The sequence below is a fragment of the Siphateles boraxobius genome, unplaced genomic scaffold (genome assembly GCF_051911475.1).
Source record: "Siphateles boraxobius isolate OS27281-9 unplaced genomic scaffold, OSU_SipBor_1 63, whole genome shotgun sequence".
In the NCBI taxonomy this organism is placed as follows: Eukaryota; Metazoa; Chordata; class Actinopteri; order Cypriniformes; family Leuciscidae; genus Siphateles; species Siphateles boraxobius.
The window spans coordinates 2,586,414-2,608,752 of NW_027509190.1; the positions used below are offsets into that span (position 1 = coordinate 2,586,414).

The 22,339-nt window shown below is 40.9% G+C and overlaps 5 non-coding genes across 5 annotated transcripts; 3 read left to right on the top strand and 2 right to left on the bottom strand.

The window, feature by feature from the left end:
* Window positions 1-7,973: 7,973 nt before the first annotated feature.
* On the bottom strand, window positions 7,974-8,055 carry trnas-uga (transfer RNA serine (anticodon UGA)). Its single transcript has one exon. It is a non-coding gene; the product is annotated as a tRNA-Ser (tRNA).
* A 120-nt stretch (window positions 8,056-8,175) lies between these two features.
* Window positions 8,176-8,248, bottom strand: trnak-uuu (transfer RNA lysine (anticodon UUU)). The gene has a single exon. It is a non-coding gene; the product is annotated as a tRNA-Lys (tRNA).
* A 12,441-nt stretch (window positions 8,249-20,689) lies between these two features.
* Window positions 20,690-20,761, top strand: trnag-ucc (transfer RNA glycine (anticodon UCC)). The gene has a single exon. It is a non-coding gene; the product is annotated as a tRNA-Gly (tRNA).
* A 638-nt stretch (window positions 20,762-21,399) lies between these two features.
* trnag-ucc (transfer RNA glycine (anticodon UCC)) lies at window positions 21,400-21,471 on the top strand. Its single transcript has one exon. It is a non-coding gene; the product is annotated as a tRNA-Gly (tRNA).
* A 637-nt stretch (window positions 21,472-22,108) lies between these two features.
* Window positions 22,109-22,180, top strand: trnag-ucc (transfer RNA glycine (anticodon UCC)). Its single transcript has one exon. It is a non-coding gene; the product is annotated as a tRNA-Gly (tRNA).
* The last annotated feature ends 159 nt before the right edge of the window (window positions 22,181-22,339 follow it).

The window sequence follows — 22,339 nt, forward strand, 5'->3', positions numbered from 1 at the left end:
GCAAGTACTCCACAGCTATACGCTCATCTGCCATAAAGATTCAATAAACATTTTGTAATAAGAGCTATATATCAGGCTAAAGCAGTAGGCTACAGTGCATGTGATGAATGTAGTGTTGCTAATGAAAAATCTATTTTGCGATTAACATGAAAAATGTAAAAGCAAAAATCACAAAAGAAAAACTAAAACAAATACACTTCAACTTCACAAACTGACATATCTTATAACTAGGAACAAGCACCTTTACAGCATTGATCAGTCATGAAAACGATGGTCTGATTGGTTAGCGTTCAGGCAGCATGCAAAGCCTTTGAAAACACACAGTGATGCCTGGAATCACCATCGTAATAGTGTGTACAATGGTGAATCTTACCAGTGGGTTTCCCAGGAGGTTTGAATTCTGGCAGGAGTGCACATCCAAGGACTCTGTTGCTGAGGACATTCATGTGGGACATTAAACGTACATCATACATTTTAGTAAGTGATGTACCACTCATGTCCACCGCTTGATGAGCTCGGTTGATGTTCCACCTAGATGCACCCTCAAGCATGTACATCTGCGTATGTAGTGCATTACATCTCCAACCTGAAAGACAATGTTTCACATGATTAAAATACTATTATATAACCCCCCACTCAGAACCACCAGGCCTAAGAAAAAGGTTTGTTTCCAATTTGGTGCCTTTAATTTTCGAAGTCAGCAACTTCAGTATTGTGACAACACTATTTAAATATATGCATAATATTGTTTTATAATTTCAATTTACCTGGAATAAAAGTGCACTGGTGGCGATGGAAGCTTTCCAGAGAGGAGGACCCTCTGCCACACCTCAGTACATCCAGAACCTTGTCACCCTTCTGTAAACCGGAGCCCAGTTTTGTGTACAACTGAACACCGGGTGGATCTTGGATGCAAGGTAAGTGTTTCTGCTGTACCTCCCACACACGTGTCATGCTCTCTGGATTGATGAGGCGCAAATCAGTGGTGTCGGTCAGTTCCCACATGGAGTCCAGCAGTCCTTGTATCAAGACACGAGTTTCTTCAACTCCGCGTGTCCTCCTCCTGCAGTGCTTGGCCAGCTCACTGGAGGTGATGCTTGACAGGATTTGGGCCTATGTTGAAATATGACCCCCATGTTTTTTTAAAAGCATGGTCTTTTTCGCCTCTTTAAGACGAGAGATGTCATCCTTGTCCCATTCAAATATACAGCTGGACAACTTGGAGCAGAAAGTGCCATACAGTGGATGGTGCTCCGTTGTAAGGCCAGCAGTAAACCGCCGCATGAAGTGGAACACATCAAGTCGCACTGTGATATTCCATGGTCGGAACCAGGTAAGAACTGGAGTCACGCCTACACCAATGAGAAACAAGGAGTGATTGTTTTCTCAGATTTACATTTGCATCATTAAAGAAATATAATAATGCTGTTTTACATAAGCTTTTGTCTACTTGATTGCAAACACTGAACAGGGTTCTCATAGTAAATTGCTACTGTAAATAGAAATTAAGAATTTTAGAACCATTGTAAATAGATCTAAAAAAATATAAATTTCTATAGTAAATAGTTCTAAAAATTCTCTTTATGAGTGTTCTTAAAGAATATGAACAAACACCTAGAAAAACCATGTACAGGAATGAAATTTAGTTTTTAGTAATTTAGAAACATGCCTGAAATGGTTGCTAATATGAATTAGAAATACAAACACATTCATATTAGGTAAAGACTTAATGTAACAAACCTGTCTCGCTGCAGCAGTCCCGGTCAACGTAAATCACAGCTGGCTCTGGCTCCCCAGCATCCTTGTATCGCTTTACGATGCCCTGACACAAGTCATCTATGCCAGCTCCCTCACCAGTGGTTAGGACACAGTTCAGGACTTGGCCAAACTCATTGCCAACATTGGTCATCCATGTAGCAGTGTCCGCAATGCCACCAGCAAGCTTTTTAGTTATCTATATAAATACACAAACATTACAATCAGATAAAAATCTCTGAACATCAAGTTGAAATTAACATGCATTTGCCTCTTTTTATATACATTTACCTTCTTGGTAGAATCAAGCTTCAGGATGCTACCATATGTTGATGTTATGACACCCTTTAGCTCATCAATGTGACTCAGGATCTCGTTGGCATGAACCGTCTCAAACCACTGTGCCAGAGGTAGGGGGCAAAAAGGCGGTGGCTGCTGATATACCACTTCAGCCTGTGTCAGGGCACATTTCTTTTTGTGAAATTCACAGTCTGTCAGATAGTTAATGGTACGTCTTGCCCACTCCTCGCTGTGAACTTCTTCAAGCGCCTGCTGCAAGAAACTGGAGCTGTTCCCAGCAGTTCTAGGCTTCAACAAAGTCACACACTTCCTGTCAAGTGCAAGGTGAGTGGTAAGAACAGCGGGGAATTTGTTTCTGTGGGAGGGATCTAGTTGTTTGAGGATCTCCGAACTCCAAGGGCAGACAGGAATCTTACACTTACTGCAGCGAGGGTAGTCTACTCCAATTAAATAATATCTCGAGTCAATATCAATGACTTCCCTCACTTTTGTGTAGATTCCTGAATGGTGCATCTTCCTATTGCACTGTGTGCACTTCAGAGGAATACCCCACATTCTCATTGGGGCCCACAGAAACATACGCTGTCTAAAGTAGGTGTTAGGATCAGGAGGTGAAGTTGTAGGCTTGCTGGGACTTGGTGGATGAAACCAGTTTTGAGAAAACTGCTGCTTAAGTCGTCCTGTGGCGTCATATAGACACTGCGCGATCCACTTCTGGTCTGCTGGCTTAATAACTCGACAGAACTGTTTGGGGAGAAAACTCACCCAATTCACTACTGGAGGCCTCAGGTTAATTTCCAGGGATGGTGTTTGAGGTGCAGTTTGTGGAACGCCTTGCTGCTCTTCAATGTATGCGGGTGATTCAGTAAATGATGTTGTTGGAGAAGGTGTTGGTGGATCCACAGATTCTGTCCCTGCAAGACTGGTACAAGGATGATTAGTTTCAATGTGGTGAAGAAGTCCAACCGCACCCCAGACTTTTGCACCACACTGGTCACAACATTCTTGGACATGGTAATCTGACAGATGTTCGGAGAAACAGTCCACATCAATGTCTTCACCACAAAGACCACACTTTATTGAAGAACTGCTCTCTGGGACTGATCTTGAGCCTGCACTGCTCTCTGGGACTGATCTTGAGCCTGCACTGCTCTCTGGGACTGATCTTGAGCCTGCACTGCTCTCTGGGACTGATCTTGAGCCTGCACTGCTCTCTGGGGCTGGTTTTGCGCCTGCACTGCTCAGTGGTCTTGCCTGAGCACCTGCACTGCTCCATGAGGCTGGTCTTGCCTGAGCACCTGCACTGCTCTCTGGGACTGATCTTGCCTGCGCACCTGCACTGCTCCATGAGGCTGGTCTTGCCTGCGCACCTGCACTGCTCCATGAGGCTGGTCTTGCCTGCGCACCTGCACTGCTCCATGAGGCTGGTCTTGCCTGCGCACCTGCACTGCTCCATGAGGCAGGTTTTGCACCTGCACTGCTCTGTGGTCCTCCTTGCATGCCTGCACTGCTCTGTGGTCCTGCTTGCATGCCTGCACTGCTCTGTGGTCCTGCTTGCATGCCTGCACTGCTCTGTGGTCCTGCTTGCATGCCTGCACTGCTCTGTGGTCCTGCTTGCATGCCTGCACTGCTCTGTGGTCCTGCTTGCATGCCTAACACTGTCTGCTCTGCTGACTGTAAAAAAAGCATTAGTGTTTTCCCTAGGATTAGTGTTTTCCCTAGGTCTAAAAATCTGCAAATTATCAAAATCAAAACTTTGCTGAAAAACATGTTGTACACAATTACTACATGCAAACTGTCGTCTGATTCATAGGTTGTTGTTCTTTAAGGAAAGTAATACACCTTTAAGTAGAATTGTAAAAACACCCACCTTCAGGTCTTTGTGCAGGCATCTTTTTACTGCGAGTTAAATTGACATTTATATGCATTTTATTCAAGTAACCTGTTATACCATTATAAAGACCTCACTGATTTACATTAAAAGCTAAGAAATTAATCTAGTGTACTGACAGCATTTGCACTAAATTGCACAGCTTTGCTCAGTTTGTGCGCATTATATATATATATATATATATATATATATATATATATATATATATACACACACACCTTTTTCTGACTATTATTTCATGTCAGGCTTTACAGCTCAAATAATGAACATTTTTCTCTTATTAAAAAATGTTTTTAAATTAGTAATGATCACCAGCATAGGTAAAATAATCACATTCATTACATACCTTATGATAACCACATTTGCAAGTGATTATTTTCCCAAATATATCATATGCACAGGTCTGTTTGTGTAATGGACAGTTATTAATTCTTTCCAAGGCATGCTTCCACTTCTTCGCCCCTGGCTTCTTGCCTGTTGAGAAGTGGTACTTCCCTTGGGCATACTTGCACATGATGTCATGCCAGTATGAGTCTGGTTTACCAGTCTTAGTCATGTCTATAAATATGAAACAACAGGCTAAATACGAGACAACTTGAGAACAACTTCAGAGAGATACAAATGAAATGAAATTTAAAGAAAAGGCTTAGGGGAAAACATTTAAGACAAATTTTATGTAGAAGAGGGATTTTACACATGGATGGTTGTCAAATTATGTATGTTTGTTAATTTAACCATGTTAAAAGACAATTTTTAAACTATGGTAAATAGAATGAATGATTACGTTGCACTAAATTCAAATTGGTGCAATGAGGGGTGCAGTGAGAGGTGCAGTGAGAGGTGCAGTGTGCAGTGAGACGTGAGGTGCAGTGAGAGGTGAGATGCAGTGAGGGGTGCAGTGAGTGGTGCAGTGAGAGGTGCAGTGAGAGATGAGATGCAGTGAGGGGTGCAGTGAGTGGTGCAGTGAGAGGTGCAGTGAGAGATGAGATGCAGTGAGGGGTGCAGTGAGTGGTGCAGTGAGAGGTGCAGTGAGAGGTGAGATGCAGTGAGGGGTGCAGTGAGAGGTGCAGTGAGAGGTGCAGTGAGAGGTGCAGTGAGAGGTGCAGTGAGAGGTGGGGTGCAGTGAGTGGTGCAGTGAGAGGTGAGGTGCAGTGAGAGGTGAGGTGCAGTGAGAGGTGAGGTGCAGTGAGAGGTGAGATGCAGTGAGAGGTGCAGTGAGGGGTGCAGTGTGCAGTGAGAGGTGAGATGCAGTGAGAGGTGAGATGCAGTGAGAGGTGAGATGCAGTGAGAGGTGAGATGCAGTGAGAGGTGAGATGCAGTGAGAGGTGAGATGGAGTGAGAGGTGAGATGGAGTGAGAGGTGAGATGGAGTGAGAGGTGCAGTGAGGGGTGCAGTGAGAGGTGAGATGCAGTGAGAGGTGCAGTGAGGGGTGCAGTGTGCAGTGAGAGGTGAGATGCAGTGAGAGGTGAGATGCAGTGAGGGGTGCAGTGAGAGGTGCAGTGAGGGGTGCAGTGAGAGATGAGAGGTGAAGTGAGAGGAGCAGGGCCAGGGAGAAGAGAAGGCCCAAGGAGAGGGCAAGGTAAAGGTGTAAGAATGTGTGGTGGTGGCATTCCAAGGGCTGCAAGAACAGTAGTCAGTGATGAAATCCGTGCCACTATCATTGACCATGTAATCAACCACGGTCTTTCACTAAGAGAGGCTGGAAAAAAGTAAAGTTACTGTACATGTGGACATACAATTCCCAACCAAGAAATGTAGTGTAAAAACGGTGGACTGCATGTTTTGCATGTTTTTCAAACTGAAACACTAAAGTCTATGAAGTTTTTGTAATGTCAACAATAGCCAGTATTTTGAAACTGGGTGTACTTTGATTGACTGCATGTACCTTGTGACGTGAAAACAAGTGTTATTCTTTGACAGAATAATTTCATTCTGAGTCTGAGTCAGATTTTCAGTGTTTTGGTAAAGTTAGTGTATGCAGAGAAAGATGTGTTCTATTTTGAAATGAAGAGTGTGTTTTTCAAAATGTGTTTTTGAGAAGAAAATCGTCCATTTGGCCAATTGTGTTTTGTGGGTGTGAGTCTGTTTTAAGAGTTTAGAAAAATTATCTGAAGTATGGGTAAGCGCTTGTTAGCGATTGAAAAAAAAAAACTAATAAATTGAAAACAGTAAAAAGCAACAGAGAGTAAAAATAAAGCAGTTCATTATGTAAAAATTATAACATAATTAGTTTCTAAAGTTATTAGGCTTTTTATTACGGTTTTATTTGTACACTCTATGGTTAATACAAAACAAGTCACCACTCTGTATTTTAACATTAATCATCATAGGAATTATTATCCTCATTTATAGTCCATATACTGTTATCTTAAACCAGTCCGGCTAAGCTTTTGCAGTATGAAGGCCGCGATTTATATCACTATATCAAAACATGGCCTCCGAACTCTATATAAGTGTTAAAACAACGAATTACAAATAAAGATAGCTGAATTAAACGTGTGCAACCTAAACCGAGTTTGAACTGTAATGTCCAACGAATAGATAATTTTTCTCTTTCACGTTAAAATGTTAATTAAACTGTACTTGCCTGCATCAAAACACAAAACCGTCTCAGGTAGTGATGGGGTGAATGACGAGTCCTTTTCGCGCCGTCGCTCTTTATGACGGTGGTCACGAGACTATGTTTCGGCCAATGACTGTTTTGGCCCGTCCAGCCAATGGCTGTTTTGCCCCGCTGTTCGGAACTGTTAGGACCCGCTGTTCGGAACTGTTAGGACGTAATTTAGGATTGTTAGGACCTGTGTTAGGAATTGTTAGGACTTATTTAGATTGTGTTAGGAATTGTTAGGACTTATTTAGATTGTGTTAGGACTTGTGTTAGGACTTGTAACAAATGGTTAGGAATAGTTAGGCTGTCCATTCGCCGGAGGGTACGGCCACGACTACAAGCTTTCTGAAAGGGGCATGTCGTTTGGCTTGCTGCCTTGCAGCGTCGCTGCCCGAGGCCAGTGTAGATCAGCAAGAACTCAACAACAAAACGTACCGCTCCACAAAAAGAGGCTCGTTCACCCGAACAGGGACCTGGACCCTCAGATTAAAAGTCTGATGCTTTACCGACTGAGCTATCCGGGCTCTTGCTCGAGAAGCGTGCGTGCTGCGTGCGAACGCACAGCAAAATGAATCGTATTGGCGCAGAAAAAAGAGTGTCCTCCAATGCATTGCGTTTCCTTCTTCGAAGATTCAGAACGGCCGTCAAAACGTCTGCTATGTCAAAATATATTTGCAAATTAGTGGGAATGCAGCCTATTAGACTGATGATAATAGTCATTAAAGGAAAATAATGTTAGGAAAAAGAACAAAAACTCACTGCTACTTGTCTGGAAAGCCTCTTCACACGCTTCAATGCTATTGACTTGCCGCGCTCTTATCGTTATTGTAAACTTGTGTCAAAGGCGCAGTTGTTTGTAGCAAATAGCAAGCCCGCGGCACTCTAGGTAACAGCCAGCGAGTGTACTGACACCTAGCGATTAGAAAATATACACGCACCATATTCTCTCTGAAGCAAGATTCTTCCGAAATAAATAGGAGTGTTTCGTTTTCAGCCTTTTCTCTAAGGGTTCGAACCTGAGAGCTCATGCTTTCAAAGAAGGTCCCAGTTTCAATTCACTCGAACATCCAGAGCACATCAAGGGCACACGCCGTGCACAAAATGAGTAGGCCGAAGGACGGGGTGAGGAGAGGTGGTGCCATGGAGCTCAATTTCAATGGCACCCAGAAAACCTTGCCGTGACCCGGATTCGCTGCGGCCACAACGCAGAGTACTAACCACTATACGATCACGGCGAGCTACCGGTCTACCCGACGTGTCCCTGACTACAAAGGGGCCTTGTCATCTTTAGCTTGCAGACAAAACTGTTTCTTACCAACATTACTTTATTCAAGGGTAATCCTGTAACAGTGACTTTTTTTCCTTTTATAAAGTTTAAGCTAGGCCTCCAGAAGGTTAGAAACTAAAGAAGACTGTCAACGTAGTCGACAGGATTCGAACCTGCGCGGGGAGACCCCAATGGATTTCAAGTCCATCGCCTTAACCACTCGGCCCCGACTACAAGCTGTCTGAAAGGGGCATGTCGTTTGGCTTGCTGCCTTGCAGCGTCGCTGCCCGAGGCCAGTGTAGATCAGCAAGAACTCAACAACAAAACGTACCGCTCCACAAAAAGAGGCTCGTTCACCCGAACAGGGACTTGAACCCTGGACCCTCAGATTAAAAGTCTGATGCTTTACCGACTGAGCTATCCAGGCTCTTGCTCGAGAAGCGTGCGTGCTGCGTGTGAACGCACAGCAAAATGAATCGTATTGGCGCAGAAAAAAGAGTGTCCTCCAATGCATTGCGATTCCATCTTCGAAGATTCAGAACGGCCGTCAAAACCTCTGGTATGTCAAAATATATTTGCAAATTAGTGAGAATGCAGCCTATTAGACTGATGATAATAGTCATTAAAGGAAAATAATGCTAGGAAAAAGAACAAAAACTCACTGCTACTTGTCTGGAAAGCCTCTTCACACGCTTCAATGCTGTTGACTTGCCGCGCTCTTATCGTTATTGTAAACTTGTGTCAAAGGCGCAGTTGTTTGTAGCAAATAGCAAGCCCGCGGCACTCTAGGTAACAGCCAGCGAGTGTACTGACACCTAGCGATTAGAAAATATACACGCACCATATTCTCTCTGAAACAAGATTCTTCCGAAATCAATAGGAGCGTTTCGTTTTCAGTCTTTTCTCTAGGGGTTCGAACCTGAGAACTCATGCTTTCAAAGAAGGTCCCAGTTTCAATTCACTCGAACATCCAGAGCACATCAAGGACACGCGCCGTGCACAAAAAGAGTAAAACTCACCGGATTCGAACCGGGGTTGCTGCGGCCACAATGCAGAGTACTAACCACTATACGATCACAGCGAGCTACCGGTCTACCCGACATGTCCCAGACTACAAAGGGGCGTTGTCATCTTTAGCTTGTAGACAAAACTGTTTCTTACCAACATAACTCTTTACAAGGGTAATCCTGTAACAGTGACTTTTTTTCCTTTTATAAAGTTTAAGCTAGGCCTCCAGAAGGTTACAAACTAAAGCAGGCGCATGCTGTCAATGCTGGAAAGCATCTTCACATGGTTTTATCGTTACTGTAAACTTGCGTCAAAAGCCATGTTGTTTGGAACAAATAGCAAGCCCACGGCACTCTAGGTAACAGCCAGTGAGTGTACTGACACCTAGCGATTAGAAAATATACAGCGTATAATTAATGTTTTATTATTGTTTTGAAGTTATTTTAGTTATTTGAAAATTACTTATGTTGCCTTTGAAATTAAGGCACAAGAGATGTAATTCTAGTATATAGTGTGAATATATACATTTATTGTGTGAAACTCTAGGAACTCGCTTTAAGAATAAAATTAAAAGGCAGACACGTGAGTGAACTTTAGCAACTGTGGCCCATCCCAAATCGACAGGAATTTTGACAATTACCGCATGATAGTTACCAAATTTGTAAATGATTCAGCAGCAGTAGAAAAAATAACTATGTTTGCTTTCTCACTATTCTACTCTTTCTTGCTTTTTACAGAGGTTAAAAGTAATAAAGGAGAGATTTCCCCTTTAGACTCTCGGTTTGGAGATAGAATTTCACAGAATCTATCTTTGAGACCGACTGCACCTCATCCTACACATAGTTCCACACTACCCATGCCTGGAAAAGAGCCCACATTCTTTACAAGTAAGTTTATGGTCTTTATACATATACTATTTCAAATGAAGTGACCGAAAAATGTGTTTGGACATTTGTTTGAATGTTCTTGCCTTTTATTACAAAATATCAACCGAAGTGGCATTTAATTTTGGGTTCATGTGCACAATACATGTTGTTACTCTGCTAGGACACCCATGTGGACTTGAAGATGAAGATGAGCTGATTTAATTCATTATTTAGATGTTAGAAGATCTTTAAAGAAGGAGCTGCATTATGACTGGATGATTATAAATGAGTAAATGAATGAAGTAATACTTAAGTCATGCTGTCAGAACTATACTGACTGAATATGAATTTAACAGAATAAATTAGTGACGGAATAATGTTATTTGACTTGTTAGGTGAGCATTGTTCATGAAATACATTTACCAAAGGGTATGCAAATTGCAGACACATTTTCCCTCAGGTGACCGCATATACATTATTATTCAAATATTTGTATCATTTAAATTGCATGTATATTGTCATGTAATCGTATTGTTATCGTGTTGAATGGATTGTGACGATAAGAAACAGTACACCTAACAAGTCAAAGAACATTATTCCGTCACTAATTTATTCTGTTAAATATATGCTTAAAATATATGTTAACAGTGCAGTAAGATGTAATGTGCAGTAGTATGGAGGACCAAACCTGCAATTAAAAATGAATCAATAAATGAATTAATAAATAGATAGATAAATAAATGTGATAATAGGAAAATAAATAAAGGAATAAAAGACTTGATAAAATAAACATGATTCATTTTAATCAAATGTATTTTTGTATATTTTTCCCCTAATTTATAATTTTTTGCTTTTATATTTTAATGTATTTGTATTATTTTTAATTGTATTTATTTATTATTTTATTTATTTGTTTGTTCCATTTATTCTTATATTTATTTATGCATTCATTTATTTGTTTATTTATTTATTCCAATATGTATTTATTTCCAGATTTATTTATTTTAATCTTTATTTATTTTTAATTTTCTTTCTTTAGTTTTATATCTATTCTTACATTTTGATGTGCATGATAATTAGGTTGGTTGGTCTTGCTGACCAAATATAAATATTAATTAACAAATAAATAAAAGCAGAAAATAAATTAAGGGAAATAATACAAAAATTAGTTTGGTAAAGAATAAATCATATTTATTTTATCAAGTCGTTTATTCCTTTATTTATTTTCCTATTATCAAATTTATCTTTTTATTTGTTTACATGTTTATTTATTAATTTTTAATTTCTGCGGGTTTGGTCCTCCTATAATGTAATTAATATCAGACACACACATATATTACATTTAAATTAGAAACAAATATATATATATATATGTGTACAATTTAATGGTATAATTTAACATTTTTAATTAGTTAACTTGTTAACTTTTTATATATACATATATACATTTTTAAAGCAATTTAAATAATGAATATTAAATAATGCAAATTTAATAAACAGTACGTGCTCTAAGGCTGCATTTATTCAGTTAAGAAACAGTAATATTATGGAATATTATAGCATTGTAAAATAACTCTTTTATGTATATCACTGATGCTTTAGTATTAACTGTCTTATTTCATTTTGTTACTGTAAGTATTTAAATGCTTATGCTGAGACACCAATGAATACATTCTGATTTCAGAACAGCATCATGAAGAAAACAGTGTTCTTCCCAGGGAAAGTCAAAGTGTCTTTCAGGAAAGGCCCGTCGGGCCATTTACGCCGGGACCCATCAGAAGAGGCAAAAAGAATTAAAGACAACCCTTCACTGCAGGACAAGTCAACACCTCAAAGAGAAGATCTGGTCAAGTTGAACGCCCGTTCTCTTGTGTTACATAGAGGAGGGGATGTCTCTGACAAGCAAGAGGTGTTGGGAGAATGCATTCTTCAGTTCGGCAAGTACAAGGGCAAGTCTTTCAAGTTGTTATTAGAGAATGATGTCAGCTATGCTTTGTACCTGTCCGAGAAGGTTGAGGAAGAAGAACAGGCTGGGCAGTTCAACCCAGAGGGTCCATGCAAGGATAGCCTCATTTCCTTTCTTGAGTATTCAAGAAGCTTCAAGGAAATTGAAGATCTTAAACAGTATCTGTCTCAAAGGCCAGACGCAGTGCCTTTTTTGACAGAGGATGACAATACTGTTGGATTTGGATCCAGAGCACAAGACACTTGGAGGAAGATTTGGGATACCAGGGCAGACGGAAATGCTTTCTTTATAATGAGGCAGAAGTGTGTGCCAGGCAGCAAAATGTACAATTTGCAGCAGTATCTTTTAAAACAGCAGCAAAAACAGATGACCAAAAACACTCCTCCGATGCCCTCACCATCAGCTTCCGCTGCAAGATGAAGGGGGTGGATTGGAATCCACTGCTGCTTCAATGTATATGTAATGATTGATTATAATTAAGGTATTAATCAATATTTTTCCTTCTAAATATCAAATGAATTGAATGACTTCTCTGGAGATTTTACTTTATTTATATAAGTTACCAGTGTGATTACTGAAATGTTCTTTTCATGTATTCTTTAATGTCTGTATTTGATATCTGAATGCAGTGCTTGCTTATTTAACACAGCTTCCAGAAATGAAATAGGGACTTGTTTTGTGTTTGAGAAAGGTCTTCAATGTGTTTAAACATATAGGGGTCATTGAAGCCAATCGTTTAAGGGGCCATTTCTTTGTTAAAGCCTTTCTTTCCAGTTAGACTAAAGTTTAGCTATCCTTGAGAGAAAGAAGGTTACCCTTAATAACAAACTATCATTTAGATGGAAGTGAATCAATCAAAACTAACTTTAGCTGGAAAAAACATTTTTCAAGAGCCACTATAAAACCAAACCAATCTCTGTTACCTTAAATTATATCTTTATCTCTGTAAAGCTGCTTTGAAACAATCTACATTGTTAAAAGCGCTATATAAATGAGGATGACTTGACTTGACTTGACTTGTATTGTGTTTGAGAAAGGTCTTCAATGTGTTAAAACATATAGGGGTCATTGAACCCAATCGTTTAAGGGGCCATTTCTTTGTTAAAGCCTTTCTTTCCAGTTAGACTAAAGTTTAGCTATCCTTGAGAGAAAGAACGCATTATCTTGATGTTTTGAGAGGACTCTCCTGTTTATAGTGAGAGCCTGGCCAAATCCAACCTTGGAAAAGCTGTGTGTCGGTGTGTGTGTTAGTCTTCTTGGTTACAGGTTAAGGAACCACTGGCATTATTGGAGATTGACTGAGTTGTTGTTCTGGACATGCTGGCGCCCAGCAACCCAAATCTGCGACCTGGAAGGTCATGACGTGCCTAACTTCAGCTGCATAATCGATGGAGATATGCTTCAGTCTATCTGTATATGTGTGGAAAATTACTGTGTTTATCTATTTCATAGCCAATGAGAATCATTCATCCTGTAAGCAATGACGTCGCTTAGACCTTGGAAATCGTATAACTGCTGTGATCTTTGTAACTGTAAGCGGGGCGGCCTACGAACTCCTGTGCGAGTATTGAAGCTGACTTCTGCTGATGAAACTGCAAACTATCTTCAGTAAATATTTTCTTTAATTTTTTATAATTCTGACTCTGGGTCTTCATTCTTCATATCTGGTTCTGGGTCTTTAACTGTATACCCCTTACAGTTTGGTGGAGGATGCGGCGGGCAATCATTCCGTGGTGACATCTCTGGCAAATCAACACACAAGGTAGTAAGCTTTTATTAATTGTTAGGGCTGTCTGACTGGAAGAGATTTTGAAGGAGAGCGGGAGAGCCTTCACTCCGATGAGGCGAGTGAAGGAGTAAGTAGCCTTCACTCCGATGAGGCGAGTGAAGGAGTAAGTTGTAGGCCTACTGCTGAGAGGATAAGAAGTCGCTGAGAGCGTCGTTAAGGGTAATGGCAGCAGACAGCGCAAGCGAAGCGTGCTCTGTGTGGGCCCCGCTGGGCATTAATGGTGTAGCACCACCCCAGCAGAGTACGTCCCTGGACGGGAGGTCCAGTATCACCGTAAACCTGCTCAATCTCTTCCATCTCAGATAGGGGATCCCCGAATTTAGTGAATCAGGCAGTTAGGGATACTAACAAAAATAGGGTTGTTTGCCAGGGATGCATCAGGAACGATCCCGAGAGAGAAAAAAAAAAGAAAAAAAAGTTGTGACCCAAATTGGCATGGACCAGTATATGTAACTGTGATTTTGGAGTATACTCTGCAGTTTCATCACGGAGAAGCCAAGCTGTGTTGTTCAAAGATCGCCGCCTCCATTTCTGCAATGACTTCAGGTGAGTTTGAACTGTTATTAAGATATGGCAGACAAACTGAGTAACTTGATCAGTAACCTGAACAGTCCTGAAACTAATAGTGAGACAGAAAAGAGCGAACGCTGTAAGCAGCTGTGCTCTGAAGCCCTCACTTCAGAGAAATTTGCAGAAATTATTAAGTAAATGGTTGTCTTGATAAGTTTTGCTTCTGTTTGGAAATTTAAACAACAACTTGACTGGCTACAAACAAACAAAGAAACTGAAAAATTAAAATATTGAGCCTTGTATTGCTTACGATGATTACAAAAAGCAAGTATATTAAATTATGGGTCGAAGATCATTTCCTTGGACAAGTGTGACTAAAGTTAAACAGACACTTTGTGAAAACAACTTAGAATATTTTGCAGCTTATGACAATTAATGTTCTGCCAATAATAATGATGAAGATTATGATTGGGCTATTATGATTAAATCAGCCACTGGTGGACTGTAAAAGAATACAGAGAACTGCTTATCAGCTCGGTTTGCATTCCTGTTTGGGACACACTGCTTCAAGGGTGTGCAGTAAGTTGGAGCCGAGAGTGTTTTAATGGTGGTCATCAGGACCATTTAATACGTAACTGTAAATGCCCACCGAGAAGGTGTTTAAAATGTGATAAAATGACAACACATTTTTGGTAATAATATTGGTTTGAAAGTAGATCAGTGTTTAAATGACGACAGTGACATTTTTCGTCTGAGAAATAAGAGATAAAAAGGTCAAAAGATTGAAGTCTTAAAGTGAATCCTTTTGAAGAAAATATCTATAATAGTAATTTCTATAATAGTAATTTTTATAAGTGAATTGATGAATACAGGTTCATGTAAAATTAATGACTCCAACAGATGTGAGTTGCAAAATATATCAAAGTAACTAAAAGGATGATTGTGTTGTAATTAAACATTTTAAAAAGGTTTTAGATGATATAGAGAGACTAATCTCACAGATGATTTACAATAACTGCAAAAGTATCACAAGCAGAGAGTGCTTGCCTCGTCAAACTTATAGTGTGAATCCTAATTGGAGATTGATAAACTCCAAGAGAAAACTAAAGTCAAATATTAAACTATGGTTGAGAACTTGACAATTAAAATTGAGATTGAGAAATGTGAAACGTTATTGAGAACTAGAATAATTATTTTTATGTAAGAACAAATAAGCAGAAGTAGTAGGCTACTGAATTAACAGTTGCTAAATGTAAAATGTGTTGAAAGGCATCTGATTAAACAAACAGCTTGAAAAGTTGACCATGAAAGAGCTAGAAGCTGATGTTTTGCTTTCAAAAGATAAGTCTGCTATTGGCTGTAATGAAACAGTTCGCTTATCTAAATCTGATGTGTGCTGTGGCTGAAACAGCCAGTGCGACAGAGACTCAATCTGAATGGAAATTTGTAATGTCTAGATTCCCTGACGTGGGCAAAAGACAACTGTAAAACTATGTTTATTTGAAAACACATGTAATTTCTGGCAAAGATGCCTTAAGCTGGGATAGAGTTAAAAGATGGTAGATAAAAGTTTGATGTTAGAAGTATATGAGAGAGCAGTGTACCAGTCTTGAATGCCTCAGAGTCTCTCTCTCATTCAATGTCATCTAAAAGCTGTTATCTGAGCCTGTGTCATAAGTGATAATAAGCTATTTATAGTAAAGCACAGTGTTTCAGTTGAAAACCATAGACACAGAGATGTTAAAAGAAATCATTACCATTCAGAGGGCAATTTGTATTTAAATGTTAAAAATGTTAAAAGTAAAACTGAATGACTTTAAAGAAGTCTTTAAAATAATACAGACCTTAAACGATAGAGGTGACATTTTGATTAGCGTATTTTAGGACCAGTAACAACTTTGTCTCATTTAGTCTCCACAATTCAGGACCGATGGCTCCGGCTACAGATGAAGTACACTGAATGTACGGCTGTGATCTAAATTCACTGAGTATAGTCTAAGTAGCTAGGTTGCTGCTTTTAAGATAGTTAATGGATTTAAGTGATTAAATACTGTTGTTATTAACCTGTCTCCCTGTGAACACTATTAGGCAATCGGAATGGCTCTGGTGACTCTTGAACGTGCCTTTCCTAAGCTCCAGAAAACAGCTGAGTTCTGTTGAAGAAAACTGATTGTATTGGGAAAGAGCGGTCACCAGTGTGTACGTGTGTACGAGTGGCTACTCAATGACGGGATGATCTTCCTGGCCAGGGGACAGCCTAACGCAGGGGGTCACGAACATTGGGCACCTCCGGATGGAGGTGTTATTTGTGAGAAAGGTATGAGAGTTGAGCGCTGATTACTGGAGGCCACCGGGGTCAGCAGAGCATTGAGAGGTGAGATGCGCTGTGAGGTTAAAATTAATGTTACGGCAGTCTGACCCAGAAATGTGAGTTCCTCTATACCACTCACCAGAAACCGCATTGATTGTATGGCTTGTATTTCATTGTGACAAGTGTCTGCAACTATGCCAGGGGACGACACCCTGAAGAGAAGAAAATTAAAGATAAATAGCTAACGGGAGTGGGCTTTCAGGAGCCAGCTGATTCCATGAGGTGATTGCCATTATTTGCTGCGGAGACAGTAACAAAACTTAATTATATGAGGGACATGATGTTGGTTGCCATATGGGCAAGTAAAATGTATAGAAGAGTTAATGTTGAGCTAATATGTCTATAACATAGTTTTAACTCCTGAAGGTCGTTAGGCATGGTGGTGGCTAAAGATGAAGACAGGCTTTTGTAGGTTTGAGAAGAGTCTGGATAACAAAGGTGAATGGTAAAAGGTTAATGTAATAAATTTAATATTACATTTTGTCTAAATTACAGTCTTAGGAGGCTGTTGAAAAGATTATTTGTTTATGGCGCTTTTCCATTACCAGTACCAGCTCGACTCGGCTCGACTCGCCTCGGCTCGCCTCGACTCGGCTCGCTTTTCGCTCCGTTTTCCATTGCAGATAGTACCGCCACAAATAGTACCCGGTAGTCATAGCGACGCCGCAGGAAACTGCCGTGACGTAATCTTATACGCGACACACATCCGCTACCCACACACACAGGACAATGGGGGAAATCGAGTATATGCTGTTTTTGATCCTCGGGATGTGGCTGTTTCTCACAGCAAGAAGACAAACGTTGTTTCATGAGAGGCTGAGGGCAGAAAAACGAAACACTGCTGAAAAAAACAGGAGAGTTTGGGAATTACTACAGAGTTCAGACTACGAGACGAATCCGGTTGTTCAAAGCCGACGCAAGAGGGTAAGTTATGCTAACATAGCTAACGTTTGCATATGTGTAAATACTATACTATATGCAAAGTATTTAATCAACTTTATAGCTACCAGTATTACGTACTAAAATGTGCATGGTTTATGTGTTTCAGATCTGTTTAGCTTTGCAAAGTCGCCGCGGCAAACCGTCTGTTTGGGCTTTCAACCGAGCTACCGAGTGGTGGGATGTTATTGTTCCTGGTTTCACAAACGCGCAGTGGGTTCAGAACTTCAGAATGTCGGAAGAAACATTCATATATTTGTACAACAAACTGCGTCCAGTGATGTAGAGACAAGGTCCTTCAAGGTGTTGTAGATGGAAAAGGACTGTTCTGGAACGTGTTTGCAGGACTGCCTGGCAGATTGCATGATGCTCGTGTTTTAAGACTGTCCACATTGTGGGAGTTGGCCAGCCGTGGCAACCACTTTCCAGCTTACACCAGGAATATTGGTGGGGTGAATGTTGCCTACTACATCCTGGGAGATTCTGCCTATCCCCTGCAGAACTGGCTCCTAAAGCCATTCACTGACACTGGACGGCTGACAGTAGAACAGCAGATCTACAACAAGAAAATATGTCGAGCACGGGTAGTGGTTGAAAACGCTTTTGGTAGACTGAAGGGAAGGTGGCGTTGCCTCATGAAAAGAAATGACTGTGATGTTACAATCGTGAAATCTATGATTCTTACTTGCTGTGCTTTGCATAACCTTTGTGAGAGTCATGGAGAGGACTATGACGATGACTGGGATGCACCTGCAGTAGCAGAGCCTGTGGTGCCAGTGGCACAGGGTGTTGAGGAGGAGGGCAGAGATGTACGGGAGGGTCTGATGCGTTATTTTAATTGCTAAATAAATACATTATCATTAAATATGTTGTCTCTGCTGTTTTTTATTAAAGGTTATCACAGTATAAAATCTGAAAATACTTGTTTAAACCCTTGTAAAAAGGCAAACCATCAAAAAAAGACACTGTTTGTAATAAGTTTCAAAAAGGTTTTATTTAAACACGCATACAAATAGAAAAAAATATAATATTAATATAAATTCACACATCCAACTATATACATATGTTACATGTAGTGCAAACATTAAATTAAAATAAACAAAGGGGTTTCAGTCCAGGGGCGGTGGAACAGCATCCCGCCGGTTCAGTGCCTGGACAAGCTGGCTCAGGGTTCCCAGAAAGGCCTGGTTGAAGGACGACATTGCAGCCATCTCCTCTCTCCTTAAAGCCGCTTCTAGTTCTCGGGCATGTGCTGCATCATCGAGTGCCATCTGTAAATGGCGCTCCCGCTGTGCCCGGTTCAATTCCAGCTGCTCGACATCCGATGTCTGCATCTCCCTCAGGACAGTCAGATGCTCCTGTTCCCTCTTTCGTTTCCTCCGTCCTGGCCAAAAAAATAATTACAATGAATGAGTTATAAAGAAAAACGGACAAGTCACGTTTCATTCAAAGGTTGTGTGTGTGTTGTAAATTGTTCACATGTATTATCATTACAGCTTCTACATAAAAAAAGACAAGCCCACAACTTACTATTACTTATATAGTATATAACGACTTAACATCTGAGTAAATGTATTTAATGTATTTATTAAACATCTATTTTAGTAAATGTCAACTTTAAAATACCATGTGTACAGTATAGGTGTACGTCTGGAAAGTTATAAAAATACTGAACAGGTTTATTAATGAATCCTGCATTCCCATAACTGGGAATGCTTCCTGTTGTTATGCAAGTACGTTTACGTTATATTAATGAGTTATTGATACGATTAATGATATATTAAAAAGTGTGTATAGATTCACAGACAACAGGCTAGAAGAGTTTACTTTTTCTCCAATTATACTAACCGGTTGCCGGTGTCGACGCTGCTGCGGGTCTCGGTGTCGACGCTGCTGATCTTGTTGGTGTCGATGGTGCCGCTGTTTCCGGTGCCGAGGTGGCATCAGTGGGAGTCACTGAACCATTCTCGCTCGTCGAAAAGGAATCTAGATAGAAAGATCATACAAAAGTCAACACAATACGAAAATAGCAATGGCAGATAGTTAGCGGTAGCAGCAATTGTTATCTGCGACACAAGTTTACAGTCTTCGATGTTATAAGTGAGCTTCAGCTTTTCAAAAGCCAGCCTACAGAAAACAAAACTCTCAAGCAGAGTGCGCCTACATGATTAATGTAATGTAAATTTTAAACACTTACCATCCTCCAACAGCGACTCCAACAAACTGGTGGCCGAGTCAAGTCCACCCTCCCTCCCGTTGCTCGCCGGTCTATGGCCGTAGATAGCGTCCATCTGTTCGTACCACTTCCAGCTTTTTCGGTTTGAACCACTGCGGCCGTTGTGGTCCTTTACAGCTCTGTAGTCACTTTTCAGTTTTTTTAACTTTTCCCTACATTGCTGGAAAGTCCTGTTGTAGCCATGTGTGGACAGCAGTTCGGAGATTTCTTGATAAACTTTTTCGTTCCTCGTTGCCCCATCAAGCTCTCGCTGGATCCTTTCTTCGGCAACCAAACATAGGAAAGTCTGCACCTCCTCGTTTGACCACGGCGTATTCTTCCGAGTTGCCATAATAGTAAGTTTAGTATATCTGGGCAAACTATTTAAAAATGGCGGGGTTATTCTCTGGTTATTCTGGATACTCCGTCTGCGGCGTGCAATGATGACGCAGTGAATAGTGACGATTCTCTCTGACCAATCAGCAGTCGGCATTGTATTACGTCACATTTTAGTATCGCCTTAGCTCGCTTAGAACCTCGTCGGAGGTGGTACGAAAAAAAGTACCCGAAAGCAGGTACAGGTACAACTTTTACACAGTGGAAAACCAAACAAAGGCGAGTCGAGTCGAGCCGAGCCGAGCTAAGGCGAGCTGGTACTGTGTAGTGGAAAAGCGCCATTAGAGAGAGAGAGACTGTCTGAGTGGAGGCAGGGATGGTAACTGTGTCTGTCTTTCTGTTATCGGCCTGCTAGAGCAAGCTGAAGCAAAATAGTGATAATGAACCAAAATCCAGCTGACTTTTCTAAGATCAAAGCAGCTGGTAAAAGCTACAGTAAAATGTGAAGTTTAAAATCTTACTTAAAATTTAAATCTTTTTAGAGATGATATAATGAAAAGCGAACATTAAAAATGAACAGTTAAAATATGTGTCTAATATGTGTGTGTGTGATGGTGACTGCACTCTATGTCTTGTATGTGTTAGTTTGGGGTACTATTATTTCCTGATTTTGAGGATATTGTGTCATTAACCTCTTGTTTTTTAATATGGTGCCTGGTAGGTCAGGTCAATAAGTTCATGCCATTTTTTTAAGTGCCAGGTCCAAACAAAGAGAGTTTCAGTTCATCTCCACCTGCCAGCTGCTAATGTATTGCGAAAATTCTTGCTGACCGCACAACACGGCTTCCAGCCTACATCCAACAGTCTTGCGTTGGTGGTATAGTGGTGAGCATAGCTGCCTTCCAAGCAGTTCATCCGGGTTCGATTCCCGGCCAACGCATCACATTTGTAAATGAAAGACCTTGATTACGAGCATTCTTGCTATGGGTTCGATTCCTGGGGCAGTCCATTCTTGCTGTATGCGTTCGATTCCCGGCCAACGCATTGCATTTTTCTCAAGCTGTCTTTAAAACAGTCGTCCGAGGCCCCTTGCCAACTTCTCCTGTAACTTGTTTCCTGGAGCAAAACATTTGTTAAGGTCTTTTGGCAGCAGTAAAAGACTGGATTTCCCCGTCGGGGAATCGAACCCCAGTCTTCCGCGTGACAGGCTGAGATACTTTCCACTATACTAACGAGGAGTTGCAGAGACAGGTAGTTGTATCCGATCAGCGCGGCTTCCAGGAACGGCGTCATGCGTCATTTTAGCTCAACGCTTCACAGAAGCCAGTGAATCCAAAAAATAATCTAATACCGTTTAAATATGAAGTGTCTGCATAAAACGTGTTACATTATTAAATTAGAGACCTTGTTTTTTAATATGGTGCCTGGTAGGTCAGGTCAATAAGTTCATGCAATTTTTTTAAGTGCCAGGTCCAAACAAAGAGAGTTTCAGTTCATCTGCACCTGCCAGCTGCTAAAGTATTGCGAAAATTATTGCTGACCGCAGAACAGGGCTTCCAGTCTACATCCAACAGTCTTGCGTTGGTGGTATAGTGGTGAGCATAGCTGCCTTCCAAGCAGTTGACCCGGGTTCGATTCCCGGCCATCGCATCACATTTGTAAATTAAAGACCTTGATTACGAGCATTCTTGCTATGGGTTCGATTCCTGGGTCTGTCCATTCTTGCTGTATGCGTTCGATTCCCGGCCAACGCATTGCATTTTTCTCAAGCTGTCTTTAAAACAGTCGTCCGAGGCCCCTTGCCAACTTCTCCTGCAACTTGTTTGCTGGAGCAAAACATTTGTTAAGGTCTTTTGGCAGCAGTACAGGACTGGATCTCCCCGTCGGGGAATCGAACCCCAGTCTCCGCGTGACAGGCGGAGGTACTTTCCACTATACTAACAAAGAGTTGCAGAGACAGGTAGTTGTATCCGATCAGCGCGGCTTCCAGGAACAGCGTCATGCGTCATTTTAGCTCAACGCTTCACAGAAGCCAGTGAATCCAAAAAATAATCTAATACCGTTTAAATATGAAGTGTCTGTATAAAACGTGTTACATTATTAAATTAGAGACCCTTTTTTTTAATATGGTGCCTGGTAGGTCAGGTCAATAAGTTCATGCAATTTTTTTAAGTGCCAGGTCCAAACAAAGAGAGTTTCAATTCATCTGCACCTGCCAGCTGCTAATATATTGCGAACATTCTTGCTGTCCGCACAAGAGGGCTTCCAGTCTACATCCAACAGTCTTGTGTTGGTGGTATAGTGGTGAGCATAGCTGCCTTCCAAGCAGTTGACCCGGGTTCGATTCCTGGCCAACGCATCACATTTGTAAATTAAAGACCTTGATTACGAGCATTCTTGCTATGGGTTCGATTCCTGGGTCTGTCCATTCTTGCTGTATGCGTTCGATTCCCGGCCAACGCATTGCATTTTTCTCAAGCTGTCTTTAAAACAGTCGTCGGTGGCCCCTTGCCAACTT